This window comes from Pipistrellus hanaki (genome assembly GCF_964339955.1).
Source record: "Pipistrellus hanaki genome assembly, chromosome: 1".
NCBI classification, from domain to species: Eukaryota; Metazoa; Chordata; class Mammalia; order Chiroptera; family Vespertilionidae; genus Pipistrellus; species Pipistrellus hanaki.
Window position 1 is genome coordinate 193,469,060 of NC_140503.1, and position 23,366 is coordinate 193,492,425.

Genomic DNA, 23,366 nt, shown 5'->3' on the forward strand with positions numbered 1-23,366 from the left:
GGAAAATGTCTTCTCTTTCTATAAGGCTAAATCATATCTAGAGAGTTCTTAGGAATTAGGATTAAAGATGGCAGTTAAGAATTACATATACGTGTAATTAAAATCATTATGTGTGTCTGTCTTTGAAGAATAATTATGGATTTTTTTACTATTACAAATATATATATATTTTTAACAGACTTTGTTTTTTGTTTGAGAAAGAGAGAATGAGAGAGAGAGAGAATAAAACCTGCTCTACCCAACAGATTCTAAGAAAATAACCTGGGGTTTTATTTAATATATTTTATAGTTTATTTTGTTGTCAAACAGACAAACCTAACATGATTGCTCTGATTTATACCATACCATATCATTTTGTTACAAGGCTTGGGTCTTAAAAGACTGATGATTTTTTTACCTCTGCAAATATATTCTCAACAAATGAAATTAGTGAGATTTAAATATACATAATCCCTGTAGCTTCACTTTAAAATAGAAGAGGAAGTTGCATAAATTATCCCAAATATATTTGTATTTTTTGCTTTTCTCTCTCCACACCAACCCCTGTAGTTTAACATTACACTCCTATTTTGACAATCATTTGTATAGGATTTTTACAAGTGTTACTCAGCCAAATCTCCTGTATAAGGCAGTCCAGTGTTGCAAGCAATTTTTCCTTCTCAGATGGATAACTGAAATCTTGATGTTTGTCAGCCCATTGATTTTTGAACCACTGTGGCCCAAATTTTTATATTGTGCTGAGAGTTCCACAAAGAAATGCCAGTGTTCTCCAAAGGAAATCTAGAATATTCCCAAAAGTAAAATGCAACGGTAATTATATTTGGTAGCTGCACATAACTGCTATTGGACTTCTAAGTGGGCAGATCCTATTCATTGTATCATCCAATGACAAAGCACTTTCTTATTCATTTCCTTGTGCTAAATTCCATCTGTCTCTCAAACACATATTTTAGATGCATCTTAAAAAAATCAAAGTATTGACAAATTTTATGAATGTTTTTTGTGATCTAGTTAGTTTAGATGAGCAAACTGAGTTCTTAGAGAATAGTTCCATCTTGGGTGACTTTGTTTATCTGAAGCTAACCTAAATACTTTGAAACAGAAAGAAAGAAAAAAAAAAAGCCTTATGCAAATACAAAGTGTAAGATCAGACTACTTTTTTACTTTAAACATTCCTTTTTTCCTTCACTATTTTAATGAGTTAAAACGTTTCCCCCTGCTTTTCTGATAATGCCTACCAAGGAATTTAGCTACCAAAATAGGAACAAATCTCTGGGACATTTCCCATAGAAAGGACCCACAATGGTCACTTACTTCTCATACAGTATGTCACTTCACTTGCTGCTTTGGGCATTAATATGTGTTACAGTTTGAAATTCACATCACCTCATGTTTTTCCTTCCTTTGAGATGGATTCAGAGACAGCTCCTCCCTTTGTTAATATGCTATCAACTCTTCTTGCCCTGTTGTTTAACATATGTACTTGAAGTCCCTATACTCATGAGAAATTATATTCATTTAGGTTGACTCAATTTCCAATCAACTAGAAGTGAGATACCCTTCAGTGCCTTCTCTTAGCATTTACTGCGTAATTCAGAATCCTTCCTTCTAACATTGACTTCCGCTATTGCTTTTAATGAGAGGCAGCTTGTCTCCTCTGCCATCAGCCCTGAATGCGGGCTGCCACCTCTCTATCCAGCAAATGTGCCTTTTAATAAGGTTCTCCTGTCATTTCCAAAGTCAGACTCTTGATTGGGGACCACATTGGAAGCTGACAAGCCTAATTGGCTGAGACATGTTGCAGTGTTTGTCATCAAATTTAGAAAATAATCAAGAAAGGCTAGAAGAGATTCATCATGAGCAATGAGATCTTCTGATCTTGATGACTCAAATAAATCCTCAGAAGACAAGCCAATGATTAACAAATGCAGTTTGTATTATGATGCAATTTATTAAAAGGAAGGCCTGCGTGGAGTGGTATCTTTCTGTGTTTCTATATTTTCTCATTTTGATAATGTAAGGATATTGCATAAACGTTTATGCAATAAACGTGAATGTTATTTCATGCAATAAAGCATGATGGTTATATAAGGTCTTAGGGAATCATCAAATATACCTCTTATTTTCATAAAACACATATCATGTCTTATTTTTGGTGGGATTATAGACCTTCCATAACGAGCAATCCTTAGTCTTTCATGCTTTCACTGAAGGATGTGCTTTTCATATCTGAGAACTTTATTTCATGCTTTTGTTTTCTATGATTCCCTTTTACTTTGATGAGACTAAAGATGGAAAACAGTTAGTTACATTTCTTGTTACCCGGCATGGAGTAAATCAGTTAAAAATGTAAGATGTCTATATTGAGATATAATGTAATGTCTGTCAGCAGTTTCACAACAGAGTCAGTTCCTCAGAGCCCACCCCAATTCAATCCCATCATCCCTGAGAAGACTAGAAGTAGAAATGGCATTCATTAGATCCTGTCATTGCTTTTAGCGTTGTGTTCTCTATTCTTACCTAGTTATGCTTTTACGCTGTCCTTTAAAACATTCTGCAGAATTAAAGTATTTTCTTAGATAGAAAGTTAACTTCTTCCTTGAAAGCACATGGTTTTAAGCCATCATAATAATAATCACTCTAAAAACAACTTATAGAAAGCACTTTCCACACTTGATGTCTTTTACTTATCACCATAACCAAAAAGCCAGAAGGATCAAAGCAGTGAGGGGTCCAGTCTATGGGGGAGCTGAGGCCAAAGAAGAATTTGTCTTTCGCTTTATTGTGCCTTCTTAAAATATAACAGCTGAACTATTTAGAGGTCAATTACTGCAACCCATAGCCCTATGAAAAAGATACAGTCTCTAAAGGAAGAGAAAAACATATCTGAACAGCACAGGAAATAGATACCACAAAGTCACAAATTTTACTACTTAATTAAAAATATGGCACAACCTTCCTAAAACTATCTATTTCCTAAAGTAAGAGGCATTTTAACTAGTGTAAGACATCAAGTTCTTTCTTTAAAAAGATGTGTATTTGTTCTTAAAAAGGGTAGATGAGAGGCTGGTAGGAAGATGCTGCTACAGTCACCTCAACAAGAAGCGACAGATAGACAAAACGTGGAAGGTTCATTAGAAATAACAAGGAAAGCCAAGATTCAGAGAGGCATTTAATGTTTCCAGAAACTGTCCTACATGATTCAGAAACCACTAGAGGCACCTTTATTATAGGAAAGCACTGAAATCCTTTAGACAGCTCTACATGGCTTAGGGTTTTCATATGCTTGAGTTATGCATTCTGCTAGAATCCTGGACACGAACTCCATCCACTTCCGGCCCTTGGTTTGGGATGGAAGATACAAGAATATTTCTCTTTTCTAAGAGAAGGCATAAATATGTAGCCTTTAGTGTTAAAATATTTCCAATGATTTAAAAAAAAACAAAAACCACCCAGATACTTAAGGTTTATATACATCCTTTGCTTATTTGCTTAATATATAACTTACTGAATTCTCATACCATCTATAATAATAAAAGTGTAATATGCTAATTAGACAAGATGACCTTCCGGATGACCTTCCGGATGAAACCGGGGCTGGTGGTTAGAGGGAAGCCCGGGTCCTGGGTGCCAGAGGGAAGCCGATGCTGGCAGTTGGGGGAAGCAAGAACTACACTTGCATGAATTTTGTGCACCCAGCCTCTAGTCTGAAGTAAATGGGTTGTTAGTCAACATGTAGGCATCCCAGGTATTCACATTAGCCTATAATTTGTTCAAAAGTTTTCAAATGAAAAATTATGACATTCTATTCTTCTGGGGAGGAAAAGAATATATATGGGTGACATTTTTTCTTCTAAATTATTTATTTTTCCTTTTCTACTTCCCAATTTCCTGTCATATGACTTTTTTTTTTTTTTTCTAGAGGCGAAATTTCTAAATTTCACCCTAGATTCTGGTGAAATTTGGTGGATTATGAAACAGTTTTGAGAAGGCTAACCACTATTTTGTAAAACTACTGTTTAGAATTCTCTCCTGTTTTTTTTTTAGATGGCCTCTTAGTCTAAAAAAATAACTTTGTTTTCTAGCCTGCTTTAGCCTGTTTGAATAATGAGGAAGATAAACTTAGCTGTCTGACCCTGTAGGCCAGAGACTTAGAGACGCCTATCTTCTCAATGCCATGCCAGGTGCATTTTTTAATTGGATAGAACTATATTGTTTTCAAGGCCACCAGCGAGATAACCACTAAGCGCACATAGGGCTGGCTCTTTAATAAAAAGGGAAGTTCTGCTTGTAGCTTTGCTTAGAATTTGAATTCATTTTCTCTAAGCCCACCCGATGAATAAAGTGTGACTCCAAACTCTATGAGCATTGCTTGATTTATTCCAGTTCTTTGTCACAGTTTTACAAAAGGATGAAAGAAAATAATTGGCAATGGTTTTCCAATAATTATTTAAACATTTTCCTTCTTTAGTTCAAATAAAAATATCTTGTACTCAAAGGATTAAATAAAATGCTTTATTTTAAAAACAGTTGTCAGAAAATGATTTCTGTGTTGCATGTTGATCCCAGGCTCCAGTCTGGCCATGTGTGGGAAACAACAAATCAATGTGTTTTTCTCACATTGATGTTTCTCTCTCTCTCTTCCTCTCTCTCCCCCTTCTTACGAGCTCTCTAAAACTAAGTGGGGGGAAAAAGTATCCTTGGGTGAAGATTCACAATGACAACAAAATATTAGTTACTTCAGGTGCACAATCCCTTTTCCATAATTTAGTAATAAAAAAACCTTGGAAACCAAAGATTTACAAAATTGGTAACAAAAATTTACAACAAAACTAACCTTCAATTCAAGGCTATTTTTTCATCTTTATTAAACTTACATAGTCTGAATATTTATGTTTCATTATGGAAATAGTATGTTTAATTATGGATTCCATATCAGCTCTTCAGGATGCTTAAAAATAAAATATGAAACATGCATATTTTCTAAAACATGAAGGATTTTGAATTTTGATATATATTTGGCCCCAAGGGATTTGAATAAGTTATTTTGTAATTAATACCAATCATCAAATTAAAGAACATGTATTTTGAGTAAATTTTCCGGTGGTACTAATGGGTTCATGCTGATAGAGTTGCAATGTAACAGAGCTACCATCCATTTAGGAAAACACACTGGCCACCATATCCCGGTTACTTTAAGTCCAGTATCTCCTAATACTTAATGCTTACTAAGACTTTGCCAAAGAAGATTTATTTGGTCTGTGCTATTATCTTTGCTCAAAACGAAAGGGCAAATACTCTATTATTTGCAGTTATCTTTACAACCTAAACAGATCAACCTCACAATTAATCATTTTCACTTGAAAAAAATTAAGTGTTTGCCAGTTTGCTGTCTTATTTTGCCTACACAAGAAGGGGTTCCATTTTAATGCTAAGCCAGAAATGAGCAGTACACTCACCTAAGACTCAGAGGTTGAATATCCACAAAAAGCAAGCCAAATCCTAAAATGCCATGCATTCCCCATATATCAAAAATACTGAAACAAGCCATTCAGCACACAGCAATGCAGATTTCACGATATAGGTATGTACGTGGTTGCTTTACATTGCAATATGAGGACAGAAACCCCTCTCATGTCAAACCCCCTTTGCAATGTGACCACTGCTCCTGCCCTCGCCATGGGAGTCTATTCCTGCATGCCTTGAAGCTGGCTGGCTTTGACCACTGCAATGTAGCAGAAGCAACACCATGCTATTTCCAGACTGGGTCTCCAGAGGCCTACCAGCCACTGCTTTTGTCCTTAGAACCTGGAACCTGGATCCTGAGAGATGGCATGATCTAGTTTCTTTGAAGATCAAATGCTGTTTGAGAAGGAGATTCAGCTGTCCCAGCAGAGCTGACCCTCAGCCAACGCTCCAGGTGAATACAGCCAAACGAATGAGCAAAACTAGCGGAAGGGCTGTGCAGCCCATCTACAGAAATGTGCCAAGTGATACATCTTTGTTTCTTGCCGCCCCTAAGTTATGCCCCTTTGTTTGTGTTTGTTTGGGGGTGAGGTGGGGAAGGGGGGGTGTTGAAGCAGTAATACATCACTGAGCTAATGATCATGAGTGTATTATATTATCTGCAATAAACAAACTGCTCCGAACAACAGCATGAGGTGTGAAAACAATATATTCTACTTCTTTTATGACTTCTTATCACAAGTAAGAAACTGAACAATATTCCTGAAAGTATAACTCTTCAAAAGAACAGTTTTAATGATTAAATACATTTAAAATATATTTTTATTGACTTAAGAGAGGAAGGGGTGGGGGTAGAGAGAGAGACAGAAATATCAGTGAGGAGAGAGACTCATTGATTGGCTACTTCCTGACCGTGACCTTCTGGTTCATAGGTCGATGCTCAAACACGGAGCCATGCAGGCCAGCCAAGTGATTAAGCACATTTAAATAAGTTCAAGCTGAGGGCTACCACAGAAAATTCTGGAAATTCTGGTTTTGTGATTGCAGGATTTTACTGTGTTAAACCTACCAGTGCTGTAGTTCAGGCAGACACGCCGAGACAATATGACTACGTTTAAACATGTTTGAAAACATCAGCAACTTTCCTCCATACCTTAGGCTAAACTCAGTTAAACAGCAATTGAATGTATCTCAAGAAGCATTTTCTGCCCGGAGCTTAGACCACTGTCACTGCGAATGTGGCATTATCATATACAGCAGAGACCTTGCAGAACGGCACACCACGTCTCAGGAGTCTTGCTGAATCAACTCAAACATGAATCTGCTGGTTGGCACGTGAAAACTGCATGACAGCAGAAAAAATGGATGGTGACTGCTTGGGAGCAATCAGTTTATGAACATCTGAGATGCGGCTTTACTTTGATGTCTCTCTCCGCCTCCTCAGAATCTGAGGCAGCGGTGAAGGCAGTGTTAAGGGAGCAGAATACAAGGAGAGGAAGTGCTGGGAATCAGAAGTCACTCCAATATTGATCAAAGGAGTTGATACAATCCGGAAACAGGCTGGGGGCCTTTATATCCCAAGTTAGCAATTGATTATTCCACTGAAAGTAGACCCACTTCTGGGTTTTTTGGTAATTCATGTTTATTTTCTACTTTATTAATCATAACTTTCACGAGTTTCCTCCTAGTCTCTTAGGTTTTCTCATATTGGAAATTATTAGCTTAGAATGTCATAGTCTTTAATAATCTGATGAAAACTAAAGTATTGCCTTTCTCCATAGATGCAGATAAGTACCCAAATTTGCATAAAATTTCAAGATACCAGAGTTAAAGTTGGAAGTTTATACTTTGAACCACCTGGTGAGTGAGAGATGGAAAGCTGTATTTTTATACTTTTTTCCCCTCTCTCTTAGAATTAGAAAGAAAAGTTAAGAAATAGTCTGGCCCCTGTGGCTCATTGATTGAGTGTTGATTCTCAGTCAGGACACATGCCCAGGTTTTGGGATTGATCCTCAGTAGAGGGTGTGTAGGAGCCAGCTGATCAATGAGTGATTCTCTCTCATCATTGGCATTTCTACCTCTCCCTCCCTCTTCCTTCCTCTCTGAAATCAATGAAAACAACAACATATATATATATATATATATATATATATATATATATATATTTTTTTTTTTTTTTAAAAGAAATATTTAACAATTCAACAATCATCCCTGAAAAATTTAAATTACATGTGGTAAACTAATTGCCTTTCAAACAGTGACAAAAAGATTTTTAAAAAATTATAAAACGTATATTTAGAGGTAAGGAATATAATTTAGGTTTGATAACTAATTTTTAGGTAGATCATTTGACGCCCAAATCTAATACCTCAAGAACTTAATAAGCCTTTGTATAAGTAGCAAATCAATGCTCAGAGATGGATTTAACTGATTGCTGAGCACCAGTTTAAAAATATGTTTCCTTTCCTAAAAACTACATCTAGTATTTGCTACATACCAGTGTCTTGCATTGCTAGCAATGCATTTACCATAAGAAGAGAGATAAATTGATGAGTCCTTGCAATCATGAAAGATTATACAAAAGTAAAACTGTCCGCATGAGGTGTTTTGTTTGTTTGTTTTTTTTAGTTAATAAGATGTGCTAGTCACTATCTACTGGTTTCACTTTAAAGTATCAATTTACAGTGGATACCACTCTAGTGGCAAGTATCAACTTAAAGCCACTGTCCAGTAATGGTCCCAAATTTTCAACATTTTTATTATTGGCCATAATATTATAGAATGTATATCTCTCAAATAAATATTAACATTGCCTATAGGAAGGGATGTTTATTCTAAAAGTTGTACATAGAATCTTTATTCACTGTAAAAATATTGTCTTTTGCTTGTAGTCTTCAAGGCAGTACCCATTTTATATTTGCTTTCCTACATAACACATAACAAAAAGAAAAAAATAAAAACTGAAATATTTCGATTACTAGATAATATTTTCTCAAATTTTCTTTCCTCCAATAAAACAATGGGAAAAATTTTTTTAAGTAAATGAGCTAAATACTCCTGTAATAAGTAGCCAGTATTATATATCTAAATACTTAATGCAAATATGTTAATATTAAAAAAAGTGAATTTCATATTTGGGGTTGTGTTAAGGAGGAAGAGAAACAGTGCAGTACCCACATATGCTATAAGGTTTTCTAGGTATTTTTTTATGTATTATTTTGCGTGAAAGTCTAAAATGAACTATGTTAAAGCTCAAATCATGCATAAAATAGAAATGTAATTACTTTGTACAGAGAGGCAAATCATTGTAATTAAAATGTGCTGAAGGAGTAAATTAATTTTTTTTTAATGTGGCAAAAATCACGGTACTCGTTCATTTTTTCCTTCAATGTAGGGATCCTGAGAAACTATATAATTATTCTAACAATATGGCCATTTTCAAAACACATTATCAAACTTATTGCGTGGAATTACCTATTGAAAGATTTCACAGGTAAGACAGAAAAGCCGATCTGGTGGGAAAGGCTCCCATGATGATAATAAGCTGTGTGTTAACAGAATTCCATCAGTTGCTCTGATTTGGAGTTCCACCTTTTTTCCCTATTGAGGAAGATTTCATGATAGCAATGACTTCTAACATGCTATTGAGAGATGAGGCTCTGAAAGCTTTTGGTAGGAACTGCAAAACCATTTCTGCAGAGTTTTTTTGTTTTTTTTTAATTGATTTTTTACAGAGAAAAAGGGAGATGAATAGAGAGTTAGAAACATCGATGAGAGAGGAACATCAATCAGCTGCCTCCTGCACACCCCCTACCGGGGATGTGCCCACAACCAATGTACATGCCCTTGACCGGAATGGAACCTGGGACCTTTCAGTCCACAGGCCGACGCTCTGTCCACTGAGCCAAACCGGTTTTGGCCATTTCTGGGGAGTTTTAAAGCAGTGGAATGCCGGCCCTAGTCAATAAGTTGCTCAGTTGAAAGTAAAATTGGCAATCACAATGAGCACCAAAAGAGTGTTAAAGAGCTTGGGAGTGCAGAGTAGTTTAAATAGATTAGATAGATAGATAGATAGATAGATAGATAGATAGATGATAGATAGATAGATAGATAGATAGATAGATAGATAGATAGATAATAAATACATAAATAAATGAAAAGGAAGGAAATGACCTCTGGTAACTAGCAAACAGGACTCAATGAGTGAGTAAAGTGGGAGAAATCAATGAAGCAATGCTGAATCCGTTGGCTTCATTGATTTTTGCTGCTCATTGAAGTGCTTTGCTTTATTTACTTCTGATTCCTTCGGAGCATGGCAAAACCTCATTGTTGAACCTCCCTTGGTGGGCAAGGACACAGGCTCTGGAGCTCCACGCATGCTTGCCTCATACCTGCCTATGCTACATGGCTGACACTTCAGGAGCCATCCTCACACTGCTCGCACAACCTACTGTGGTGGGCAGAATAACGCTCCCCTGAAAAGATGTCTACTTTCTAATCCTCAGAATCCATGGAGGGAGTCAATCAGTTCACAACATGGTCACATCATTTTGTGAAAATTTGGTTGAATTTTTAAATAGATGTCTATATATGTATATGTGTGCCCTTGGTTCCTGTATAAAACGGATTTTTAAGTTCTCAGTCACATTGAAAAAGATTGAAAGCCTATCACTGAAATTGTATCACATAGAAATCTGTGTGTTCTTGGCTGTTTCTGAAAAAGCTATCTATTTTATGATACTTAGTAAAAAATATAATTGTAATATACTCACAAGGTCATGTAAATTTTGAATTGTACTTTGAGCTGTCATTTCAAATTGTACTCCAGGGACTAAATTTTATCCTTCTTAAAAAAGAATTTAGATACCTCAAGAATAAGAATTAGTCACCTCCTCAATAACCACTTCAGGAAGTTTACTGTAAATATAATTCCTTACCTGGAGACATTCTGAATTTATAGTTAGTTCCCTCTAGATTCCAATTTTCTAGAATTATGTATAAATTGTGATGAGCCTTCTCATAATCTACTTAAATTCTGATAGATTTTGATTTATTTCAATCATCAAAATGGCAACAGACCCTTTAAAAAAGAACTCAAGGTGACCTCTTAAAGTCATATAGACATTAGAATGTAGGACATACTTAAGCCATCTAAGTGTACTGCTGGTCTAATGCCTAAGTATCAATCTGTCACACTGTCAAATTACATACTTTTAATCTATTTTATTAATTAATTTATTTTTTTAGTAAAACATGTCTGCACTTAACAAACTGATAGTGTAAAAAATTCAGGAGTATAATTAGCTTGTCATCTTTTCCACCAATGACTTAAGAAAAGCGTGAATCAGAGCTTAACAATCAGCATAATTTCATAGAGAATCATGGCAAAATTATGAGACTGCAATTCAAAGAAAGGGAGTGTAGTGAAATTAGCAGACAGTGACGATCAACTATCTCCACCATCTGCCACACATGCTCTTTATTTAATTCTCTCTTTTATTCAATGTTTTCAGCTTTGATTTTGCCAGCAGTGGGCATCACATAGGAAAACAGGCTTCCTGGTGTAAACAGATTCTCCCATGTGTTCAATGAATTAGCTTCACTGGCGATTCTGCAGCTCTTAGGCAAAGAGGACCGACTGGAAGGTATTAATTATAGCAAGCTTTTGTGTCCTGGCCAGTGCTTTGTACAATTCAAATGAATCAATCCTCTAAGAAACAAAGAAGGATGAAACAACAAGCTTTGCACCAATGGAAATGATCAATAAGGCATATGCTGTAGGAGTTTCCTTTAAAAGACATACTTAAAGTGCATGTGTCCTGTTTTAACCACTGGACTGGACTCCGTGAGTGCTTAAGTGAATCATTCAATGGGAACTTTGCGGATTTGTTTGTCAGCTGCTTCTGGTTTGCAAATAAGCTGAGGACTGGTGAGATTGGGATTTGGATGGCAGACATGGGAACTCAGTGGAAATTTCCCCATGGAGAGAAAATAAGAGCAGATAAACCCTGCTGCACAAAGCTGGCAGGAAGTTTCCAGGTTCAAGGAAGATAGGTCTTATTTTTGTGGTAACATAACTACAAATTAATATTCCTTCATTCAATACATAGTGATACTTTTGAACTATTCTAAAACTTTACTAAATTGCATTCATTCATTCCATTTCCACAGTAACTCTTAGGACAAGTTGTATATTACTCACATTTTAGAAATGAGGAAACTAAGACACAGATTAGTCAAGCGAGTTACTTAATAGTTTGCACCTAGTAAGTGGTAGAATGAGATTGCAAACTCAAGTAATCTGACTTCAAAATTGAGTTCTTAACCACTCTACAATACTACTTCTCAATCAATAATACATCAATGGACTATAAACTCATGTCATAAGTTTGCAAAAAAAAAAAAAAATCATCTTTGTCTAAGATGAATTAAAGCAGACAAGTATTCCCCTATTTTAGGCCACAAAAGTATTTCACTATTCATAAAAGAAAAAAGTTGGGAAAAGCAGTACCCCTGGAGGTCAAAACTAGTATGAATTTCAGCAGTCTTTGCTTGAAAAACAGGGGACATTTTTAGCTTGAACAGACAGAAAGGTAAAAACTCAAGAATTGTCTGCGTGTGTGTGTGTGTGTGTGTGTGTGTGTGTGTGTGTGTAGATTCCAGGGCCAGAATGACTTTGGGCTAAAACTGTTTTCCTTTGGGGATTTTTTTTTCTTTCTCACAGCTGTCCCTCAGTTAGTTCCTGAAAGGGATAAAAAATTTTATATTCAAATCAAAATAGGAGACTAAATTACTGTGTTGGTAAAAAGCCTCAAACTTCTACTATTATTAAAGTCATATTCAGCAATAAAAAAAGTTTCATCTTCACATATAGGTTTATTTTTAATTCTCCAAGGCAGAAAGACACCTCAATTTTGAGGTTTTGGGATCACTGTCATTCCCGAGACAGAAAAGCCACGTTTGGAAACCACAGCGCAGTGGGCTGCACTTCTGAGCGCGGGGGTTGCGGAACCACTCCAGGGTGAACTGGATGTGAGAAGTGGAAATAAACGCTTTAAGGATAGAAAAAAAAAAGCATGGACAGTTATTTCTGGCAAACAAAGCATCAAAGACATTATGTGGGGTTGGTTAAATTGGGGGAAAAGTGACTGACTGTTCCGATTTCTTAAGAAAAGAAATGAACACAAAGCAACACCAAGGCTGTAGTTATCCAACTTGATTCTGTGTCAACCTGGTAATTGATTAATATCCACATTTTTAATTTGTGAGAATCTAGAGCTGCAATCCATGAAGCTGAGAGTGCATGTGTGGGAATAACGAAAAGCTATCTGTACTACAAGTAAATGAGCAAAATGAGTGGTGCCTTAAAGTACATGCATTTAGATACCTTGAACTTTTCATAATTGTATGTTAGGCCACAAAAGCCACGGACCAAGCACTGGGTAAATCTAACTTTCACTTATGAATACCTTTTCTTCATTGGAAAAAACTAGTGAGTCCGAGTGATTATTAGTACACTGGGATCTGAACAGAGGAAGTCTAATTTGAGTCCACATTCAGTCATTTATCAGCGATGGGTCCTTGAGCAAGTTACTGCACTATCTCATTGGGTAGTTCTTAGAATTAAATGAGAGAATGGATATTAAATGCTTGGCAAAATCATCTACACATAGAAACATTTAATATATGTTTCGCTTCTTATCACAGCTATTGTTCTAACTGCTCTTATGTATAATTTTCCTACACTTATATTTGGATGGTAGAATGTTGATTCTAAAATATTGAAAATCATATCTTTTCACTCAATGTCCTGTTTTCGTAGAATAAATTAAATGTGTCAAAACAATAAAATTTTGGAATACTTACCAATTCACTACAGGAAAACAATAGTTATCACATATGAAAGATTATAGATTCATGTATTTCTGTTATAAATGATAGTGCCAAAAACACATCTCTTTTAAATAAATCCCCATAAGAGTAGATAAAAAGTACACCTTTAAATGTTTTTCATTTTTAAATTATTTAAATTCATAAATGTTTAAAATGCATATTAAAATAAGCTTAGAAGAGTATCTGCAAAGTATTTAATTTCAAAGATTAGGTTAACATAAATTAATGATTCTTCTCTCCACATTGTATTTTATAATTAGTAGCTGTTGAAAGTTAAGTGAAACTTAATCTATTGTGACTTGCAGGTATATAATAATAAAGGCTATAAATAATAATTAGCACTCTGTCATCTACTTAACCAGGTATAATCTCTCATTTCCCCCAAAGAAACAATTTTTTCATAATTACTATTTTGTACATTTTAAAATCATATTTTTTACTGCTTAAATCCTAATATGCTTCTCCCCCCATAGAGAGACATGAAAAGATGGCTAAATCAAGAAATTTAAAAAAAACATGTGCCTTCCATACAATACAATCTCTAAGCTATTACTTGGGTGCACTTTGCAATTACATCAACATTTAAAAACTAATTTAATCTAAACAGGTCAGAAAGTACAAGAGGTGCAGAATACCAGTTAATGTGCATTAAATGGTCCTCAAAAACAGGGGGAAAGTTAAGAAACAGCTTTCTGCTCTGCATGTTAACTAGTCTAAATAATGCAGGGCTTAAATGCAAAAGCAAGAGAATTTAAAAGGGAAAACAAGTATGGTGAGACAACTTGTCTTTTAAAATAACTGTCAAGAACTCGCCTCTGAATAAAAGCTATCAATGACTTAAGGGACTCGTTTACCCTTTAGGCTGTATTAAGAAGTGTCATTGAACTATTAAAACTGTTGTCCGGTCAGAAATAAGGACTAATTATCTGCTCATGAGATGCCTACACGGCTTCCACAGAACACACGGGGATTTGGCAGGATTAAATACATTTAGAATTGCAGGCAGGTTGAGGAATCAGAATGAGATGAACTGAAAAGTATGACTAGTCATACATTATTCATCAATATGAGAAAACCAGTCAAATAAAATATGCTACGCGTGGTGTGTCCAGAGAGTTAGGACTAAGTATTCCAACGTAGTCAGTATCTGACTGGCTTTGTCTTAACAAAATAAAATAAAATAATCTGAACCTAATCGGTTTGGCTCAGTGGATAGAGCATCGGCCTGTGGACTCAAGGGTCCCAGGTTAGCTTCTGGTCAAGGGCATGTAACTTGGTTGTGGGCACATACCCAATGGGGGGTGTGCAGGAGGCAGCTGATTGATGTTTCTCTCTCATCGATGTTTCTAACTCTCTATCCCTCTTCCTTCCTCTCTGTAAAAAATCAATAAAATATATATATTTTTTAAAAAGTCTGGATAAATAGTAATCAGGTGTAACAATCATATTGGATATTTAACCACAGGGCTACCAAGCAAGAAGCAGAAGCACCATGAACTTCCTCCTGCTGGGAAAATATAATTAAATTTGCTTTCCTTTACAGTGGGGAGGGGAGGGAGATCTGTGGGAGATAATAGATCAACTGAAGGACTTGTATACATGCATATAAGTACAATCAATGGACATAAAATTCTGGGGAGGGAGGGTATGTATGAGAGGCAAAAATAAAATCAATAAAATATATTTTTTTAAAAATTGCTTTCTTGTAGAAAACAAAAGAGATTCACAGTTTGTTTCTTCTTCTTCTTACAAAATGGAACACTTGCAGATGATTCTCCAAGCCACTATTATCACTCTAGATTAGATCATTTTCAACTAAATCGGAGTAATTAAAATAAATAAACTTTTTATGAGACATGTCTTCCCCCAACCCCTGATCTTTCTTAAAAAAAATATTCAATGTTGCTCCTATGTGGAGTTTGGAAGTGTTTTTTCTACATATATGGAAAGTTAACCACTACTGGTTCTCAACTAATAATCTTATTTTTTCTGGCTGTATTTTATTCTTTAAATATTTTCTATTGATTTCAGAGAAGAACAAAGATGGAGAGAGAGATAGAAACATCAATGATGAAAGAGAATCATTGATTGGCTGCCTCCTGCACACCCTCCACTGGGTATTGAGCCTGCAACCCAGGCATGTGCCCTTGACTGCAATGGAACCTGGAACCCTTTAGTCCACAGGCCAACATTCTATCCATTAAGCCAAACTAGCTAGGTCCTGGCTGTATTTTAAAAGATCCAATAACATAAAATTGTCCACAGAGATAGAATATATTAAGCATCACTAGAATATTATACTGCTGCTTGCTCTAAACCAGCAATATCAGCATTAAATAAATATATTCTTAAATTAATTATTCTAGAATTTTTAAGCAATCATTTACAGTTGACAGCTTTTCTAATTTGTTTCTTTCCAGTTAAGGAAGCAAATCATAGCCACTGATATTTTTCTCCCCTTCTTCCTGCCTTCTAAGTGCCATTCTGTTATATTAAAAAAAAAAAAAATAGATAGCCTGCTAATTCCTATGCTTTCCCCTCTTCTCAACATTTATCTTCAATAAACATTTGTTCAACCTGAATTGAGTTTGAAAATGTCTGTTTCCCTCTTCCAGCATCTGGACATAAAAATGAGGACAATGTGTGTGAAGGACATTGCATCCCAAAGACATCTCTTTATCTTGACATGGACCTGTGAATCATGATCATGTGCTGATTATCCTAAGCACACCGACCTTCATTAAGATAAATAGCTAAGGTGTCTTGATGAATAGCCTGCATTTATCCAAGGAGAGTAAGTGGTCAGGCTAGCTTCAGGCACACAGAAGGCTATATAAGCATAAGCTATCATCATTATTCTAACCATCATCATAGGGACGGATTATTCGGTGTGCCTGGCACAATTACGGAACTTTTTTCTACTGAATGAGAAGAGAAACAGGCAAGTGTTGTGCCCACTGCCAAGGGGCATGTCTAAAACAATCTGGGAAGGGAACGAGGTATAAAAAATGTGGTTACTTGGGGATCCTGGAGTGTACCTACCCACTTTCTAATGCTTACCACTTACTGTATGGGCTTGTGCAAGCTAATTAACCTAGCCTGACCGCTGCCTCTCTACTCACTTCTAAGGATATTGTAAAGAAATAACAGGATTTTGCATCTCAAATTTCTAGATATGTGCATATACGTTTTCAATAAGCATGTTCTTAAGAAAGGAAATAACAGAGGAATAAAGGAAGGCTTGATCTTGATTTTTGTCATTCATTTATTCTTTCCACTTGTACCTAATTAATTTTCAGTGAACATATGGTAAACATAACATAGAGATTGAAAAACTATAAACAAAATAGAGCCTGGCTGGTATGGGTCAGTGGTTGAGTGTGGACCTATGAACCAAGAAGTCATGGTTCAACTCCCAATCAAAGCTCATGCCTGGGTTGTGGGTTCAATCCCCAGTAGGGGGCATGCAGGAGGTAGCTGATCAATGATTCTCACCATGGATGTTTCTATCCCTGTCTCCCTTTCCCTTTCTCTCTGAAATCAATAAAAATCATATTTATTAAAAAAAAAAAAAACTTGGAATGGAATAATGTTTGAAAGGCAGGAAAAGTGGTAGAAAAGTTAGGGTGACAAAAAGACAGGAGAAACTGAAGGAGGGAGAATGAGAGAACAAAAAAAGGCAGGAGGGAAAAAGGGATGACAAGAGGAAGGGAAGGAAGGGTAAAGGGAAATAAAAGGATATAAAAAAGGAAAAAGAAAGAGAAAAGCAAGAGAGTATGAGAAGGAAATGAAAAGGGAAAAAACACACAGGAGGAACATAACAGAGAAAGATAATGAGTCTCTCAACTTGATGTGTGACCCGTGGAAGAATTTATATTTACCATTACCTTTCTATCGACTTCAGCTCTGTTTTAAGGTATAGTGTATGGATTAGTTACACACATGGACTCCGGATGGTTACAGATTTATGATAGATTCATCTAGGTGAGAGTCAGCCCTTGGCGGATGGGAAGGAAGGCTGTAACAGAAGGCTGAAACACGGTTCCAAAAAGAACTCTACAGGACATTAACACCCAGGCATGACAAATAACAGAGAACGAGAGAGCTGATCAATCATTCCCTACCATTAAGGGAAAACACTATGAAATGAACCTAAAACTGGAACACTGTGAACAAGCTAAATGAAAAACTAGGGGCCCAGCAAGAAACAAAAAACTGCATTAAGGGGGTGGGGGAGGGAAAGTATATCAATGACACAGAGCTTTCGAACATTTTCTATTATCTACTCCAATTTCAGAAAGTTTTTAGAAGTGCTCTAGTGAATAAAGAAAAAGAGAGAGAAAAATCAACAGGACCTATTAAATACATAAGGAGATTTATGGTTTTTCTTTTTCTTTCCTTTAGTTTGATTCTTGAGTATCCAATCTAACCTAGAATTTTCTGGATGAAAGTCTTTTTTTTTTTTTTTTTAAAAAAAATTTCTTTACTGTGTTAAAGAACATACACTTTGAGCTCTTTCTAATTTTAGTGTTTTCGGTATTTTAAGTACTTTAAATAAAGATCACTAATGGTCAGAAGGTCCTCACGTGGCCTCTCTTTATCTTTAGCTGTTCATTGGCACCAATGGTGCCCAAATTATAGCTTTAAGTTGAGGTTTCAACAGCCCAAACAGGGTTTTAAATTAGACACTACACAGGTTGACATCCTGTTCCCTGTTTGTTTAGGGTTTTTATGTTTTGTTTTACTTTTTTAGGGGTTACTAAACACTAAAGATGTTCTCAACTAAAATACTTTACAACAGCAATATGATGGATTAGCTAGCCTCCCAGAAAGGAAAAATTTCCAGATGATGTGGCTAGGCAGAAGCATATATTTAGAACACATTAAAATAATGTTAGTTGAGAAGTCTTTAATGTTCCAAAGAAGAACAACTAATGACCTAAAATTAGCGGAGGGTTTAAAGTGTTCCCAGTGGCTGATTTCAATTCCCTTTCAGAGTAAATCTGAGCGCTGTAATGATGGCAGAGCCCTCATCACAATTTACAGTCTTTGCTCCTTCCTGGTAATGCTGGACATGGATTTAAAAGGGAACGTTGGCTTTTATTAGTCCTTGAGGGGCCATCTTAGTCAAACGTGGAATTCTGTGTTCCGTGATTTATTCCATACATAGGTACTAAGTATTTCCTACCAAGGGGTTGTGGGGGCTTACAGAATTAACTTACACACGGACCCTTTCTGCATGATGCAGAAATTGAAGAAAGGGAGGCAAGTACATACACAACTTCAATCCTGTTAGAACACAATGACTTCCATAAGGGAAATACAAAAATTGTGTGAGCTGTTCAAGGAAGAATAAACAAACGAATGAATGAATGAATGAATGAATGAATAAATAAATAAATAAACAAACAAATAAATAAATAAATAAATAAAATCCAGCTTTGGCCAATGAATTTGTCATTCAAAAGTGGCAACTTTGGTCCACAAGAGTCCCCAACCCCACTCACAACAGATATCATTAATAACATCTTCCCCCCCCCCCACACACACACACACCATTCCAATAAAAGCTGACCTCCAAGATTTCCCAAACATCATTACTCAGTATTGGATGAAAGATGAAACCATTTTTCTATCCCTGTTTATGGTGAAAGGGAATTTTTTTTTCTTATAAAATTCCAGCCAATTATCTCCATCTGTCATTCTATTCTATAGACAAATGGCTATGGTGCCATCCTAACTGGAAAATTTATGTTCTTAGCAATATCATAATGATGCTAATATACTAGTAAGAAAAAAACAACACACACAACATGTTAGCTTGATAAATAGCCTTCTTAGAAAAATCCCTTGGCACATTTTTAGATACATAATGAATAATTGTGGAGTAAATGAACTAAAATACAAAAATACTATGCATCAGCACTGAAATGCTTCTGATTGCTCTGTCAAATGCTTCAAATATATACACAAGTCTAGAGTGTGTATTACTCAATGTAAAGCTCAGAACCAGAGGAAGTGAACAGATTTAGTCCACAGCAACTGTCACTGATCTGAGTTGGGGCCTATGGGTAGCACATGGGAGCTTAGCCCAGGTAACTTGGTTTACTGAAGTTTTACTCAATGCATCTTACAAAGAGCCTTTAACACCCAACAAGGGAGTTGTATACATTTTTGAAACACAATCCAACACACATTATATAGATTCACAGATTTGTAGTCAGAATGCTATGTAATTGATGGTTACCACAGGTAGCCTTGATTTACAGATTTTATAGTAGTTTTAAGATGTTTTTTAAAAATCCTATTCAATTTTCTCTATTCAAGTTGCATTTGTAACTATACTCAGAGAAAAGAGTAAGGAGCAAGATTTTTCCAGAATGACGATGTCATCATAACCTGAATGAAGTTGCTCAAGCCTCCCTATAAACTACTTCTACATACCATGGAGCCAACGCCACTGAAAATGCCCACTAAGTGGTCCAAGCATAAGTTCTGTCTACCTCAGTTACCCCCTCCCCCCGCCTCTCCCAGGTAAAGCAATGCTCTCAATGCAGCCCAGTAAAGCTGTCAATATGTTGGTAGGTTTTCATGATGCTGTAAGATTCTATGAATCACAAGATGCCCATGAAAACACCATTTTGTTTACGGCTTACAACAGCCAGAAAACTATGAACAATGTTTATGGTCCTTTTTATAACCAAATCCACTTTTTAATTATTATTTTCTTTTATTTTTTATTTTTTAATATATTTTACTGAGAGAAAGAGAGAGAGGGATAGAGAGTTAGAAACATTGATGAGAGAGAAACATCGATCAGCTGCCTCTTGCACACCCCCTACTGGGGATGTGCCCGCAACCAAGGTACATGCCCTTGACTGGAATTGAACCTGCGACCTTTCAGTTTATAAAAAATCCACTTTTTATAAACCAAAGATGTGGCATGCTTTTCCAGAGAGTTACTGTTCTAGGGTGTCAGGTATAAGGATGCCTGCAGGACTCACCAAGATGGAAAGCTGCTTCAAGATATTTTGAGCATGAGACAGACTTTTCCAGTGTCAGAAGCATTTACTGATGAAGAGGGGTTAGGCCTCTTGAGTTCATTTCTCTCCCCTCCACTTATTTTGCCTGGTCTCAGAGGAAACTTTTACCACTTCACCTAAGAGGGATTTTTATAAATTCTACAACCTCCAGAGTTTAAAAAAAATAGTTGTTCCATCATTATTTTCCCCCCTAGATTCTTTGTAAATAATATTATTTGGGGGAGAAAAAAGGAGAGAAGCATTAAGCCATACCTGAGGCAACTGGTTACAATAGAAAACTTTCTCATCCATTTTGTAAGAAAAAGAAATGTAAATTCAATAGTGATACCAGACTGAATTCTCTGAGCTGGCAAAATTTATATTTTAAACTGATTTTCTGTTGTGTGAGATCCAATTACTTTTTTAAAACTGTTTTATAATTCAGTATCACTTCCACCTATCCATGATTATCATAAAAAAAGCATAGAATATGCATTTTTCAAGAACTATTTTCCTAGTTACAACATAATAAAGACTGCATTATATTATATTGGTATTATTACTTACAGTAAACTTTAAGAAAAACAAGAAACTTACAGTTTTGCACATAGTGAATGAATATAACAATATACATATGAGAAACATTTTAAAAGAAAATTCATTAGATGGTCATGCTAGCCACAGAAAATTAAGGATTGAGGTAAAAATAAAGAATTTATACTGAATAGATGCACATATTTTACAACAAAACTGTGAACTTATCATGTCAATCATCTTACCATACTACTTTTTCTTTCTCAATTGAATACTTTAGAGGGGATGCAATTTATCCATAGTAATAATAGAGTAAAAATTCAGAGGATTGATAATAATATTTAGCATGTTTTTGAAACTCATTGCACACCAAAAAAATCATCAAAATATCCTGTTTATTCATAAGTTCCTTTGTGTTCCTTGTTCAGTGCATGCAATTCTGTTAAATTCAAGCTAAAGATGACAACTTAATGGGTGATGAACTGTTTATTTTGTGTTGCCTTGTACTGTGTATGTTGTTTCTTCCATTTGTGGATTTTCAGTAAATCAAAGTGGGAGAGGGGAAGGGGTCAGAACCGATAGCAAATCTGAATCAGTGGATCTCGTGCCAATGAAGTAATGAAAACCCACACTGTTCTTACAGCGGCAATAATGAATGCGAATGGACAAAGGACGTTGACTAGCTCCTGGGAGAAAAAGAATGAAGCATCCATTGCAAGAAAGATCCTTTTTCTGCCTTCACAGATAGCTTTGTGGTCTGGCTAAATTAGAATGCCATATACCAACTTAATGCTTTAAGATAGATCTTTGAAAGACATGTCTCACATTTTTATTTGAGGGATCTGATTGCATAATAGGGATTTTGCTTTGTAATAGTTGAACATGCTCAAGTGTCTCTCTCTCTCTCTCCTGCCTCCTCTCTCTCCTTTTAGTGAGTGTGTTTGATGTGGCTGACTTTGAAATGAACACTGTGAAAATAGATCCTATAAATATTATGCTTTCATGATGTAATTTCATGGGCTTTAAAAATAAACCAAAATGCCCAATTTTGTATTATTGGAAAAGCAGGGTATTTTGAATACAGATTTGGGGTGATTTACAGTTCAATATTGGGATTCCAGTAATTTTACCATGGAGGCAGTATTCCAATGGATTCTGAATATTTTAAATAATTTCAACATGCTGATTTATTATTTACCCACAGATGCCACAAAAAATGTAATAACTCATCAATTAAATATCAGAATTAGTATGTTTATATGAGGTGATTTCTATTAACCAGAAAAAATAAAGACAGAATGATATGAAAACTTTTAAATGGTAGGCTTACTAAAAATTAAGTAGTATAAATCCTTAACTTTTAAATTTCTAAAATCACCTATCAATTAAGTGGCAACATATTAAAAGTATAGCAAATTGACACTGAGAGTTATTTTGTGATTTTTGAAAAATGTACCATAGCCATGTGGTCAAAATCAATAAATAGAATACCCTCATCTGTTTCTGAAAACATATTAAAGGTAATTCTTGAAACTACAGTTTAAAATAAGCTTATTGTTATATTTAAGTACAATTTTTGGATTTGCTCATGCAGTATGATACTACAAATGGATAATTTACAGGATAAGCAACAAAATGTTTAATTTTTAGCTCCCCTGTATCACTCACAAAGAATAAAGTTAATTATGTAGAAGAGGAAAAAGCAATATGTACCATATTCCCCTGGATGAGAATTTATGCTAGTTAAGATATAATACAGACAGCATGGCTCAGTGGTTGCGCATCGACCTATGAACCAGAAAGTCACTGTTCCATTCCCGTCAAGGTAGGTTACAAGCTTGATCCCCAGGGTGGGGCATGCAGGAGTCAGCCAATCAATGATTCTTTCTCATCATTGATGCTTCTACCTCTCTCTGCTTCTCCCTTTCTCTCTGAAATTAATAAAAATATATTTTAAATAAATATATGATGCCATCACTAATTAAAATGCAATAAAATATTTTTAACTTCAATATAACTATTCTGTGATTATCTCTTAATAGAAGATCAATGGATAATTTTTTTCAACTTGTCACTTGATTTTACTGACGTGCATTTGATTCCCTTTGAAGAAGGTATATATATATATATATATATATATATATATATATATATATATGTGTGTGTGTGTGTGTATTTATCAAATATTCTATACAAAAATGGAATTTATAGAGTTTATTTTATAAATATTAGACAATGGCAGATATAGTAATGAAATACCAGACAAAAAAAAGGCAATCATAATTTGAACAAAATTTTGATCTATGTCATTTCAAATATTTTCCAATAAACAATTTTTAAGTACAAAGGAAAGTTAATTTTAATATTCAAAAGCATTTTCACTTACAATGCTAGATCTACTTGCTTAAAAAATAAAATTAGAACAAAAAGAGAGCCGAAACCGGTTTGGCT

At 35.3% G+C, this 23,366-nt stretch overlaps 1 protein-coding gene across 3 annotated transcripts in view; it reads right to left on the reverse strand.

The window, feature by feature from the left end:
- The window catches only part of PCDH7 (protocadherin 7), a 426,551-nt gene that overhangs the window by 5,192 nt on the left and 397,993 nt on the right, over positions 1-23,366 (reverse strand). The gene's annotated exons all lie outside the window — the stretch shown is intronic.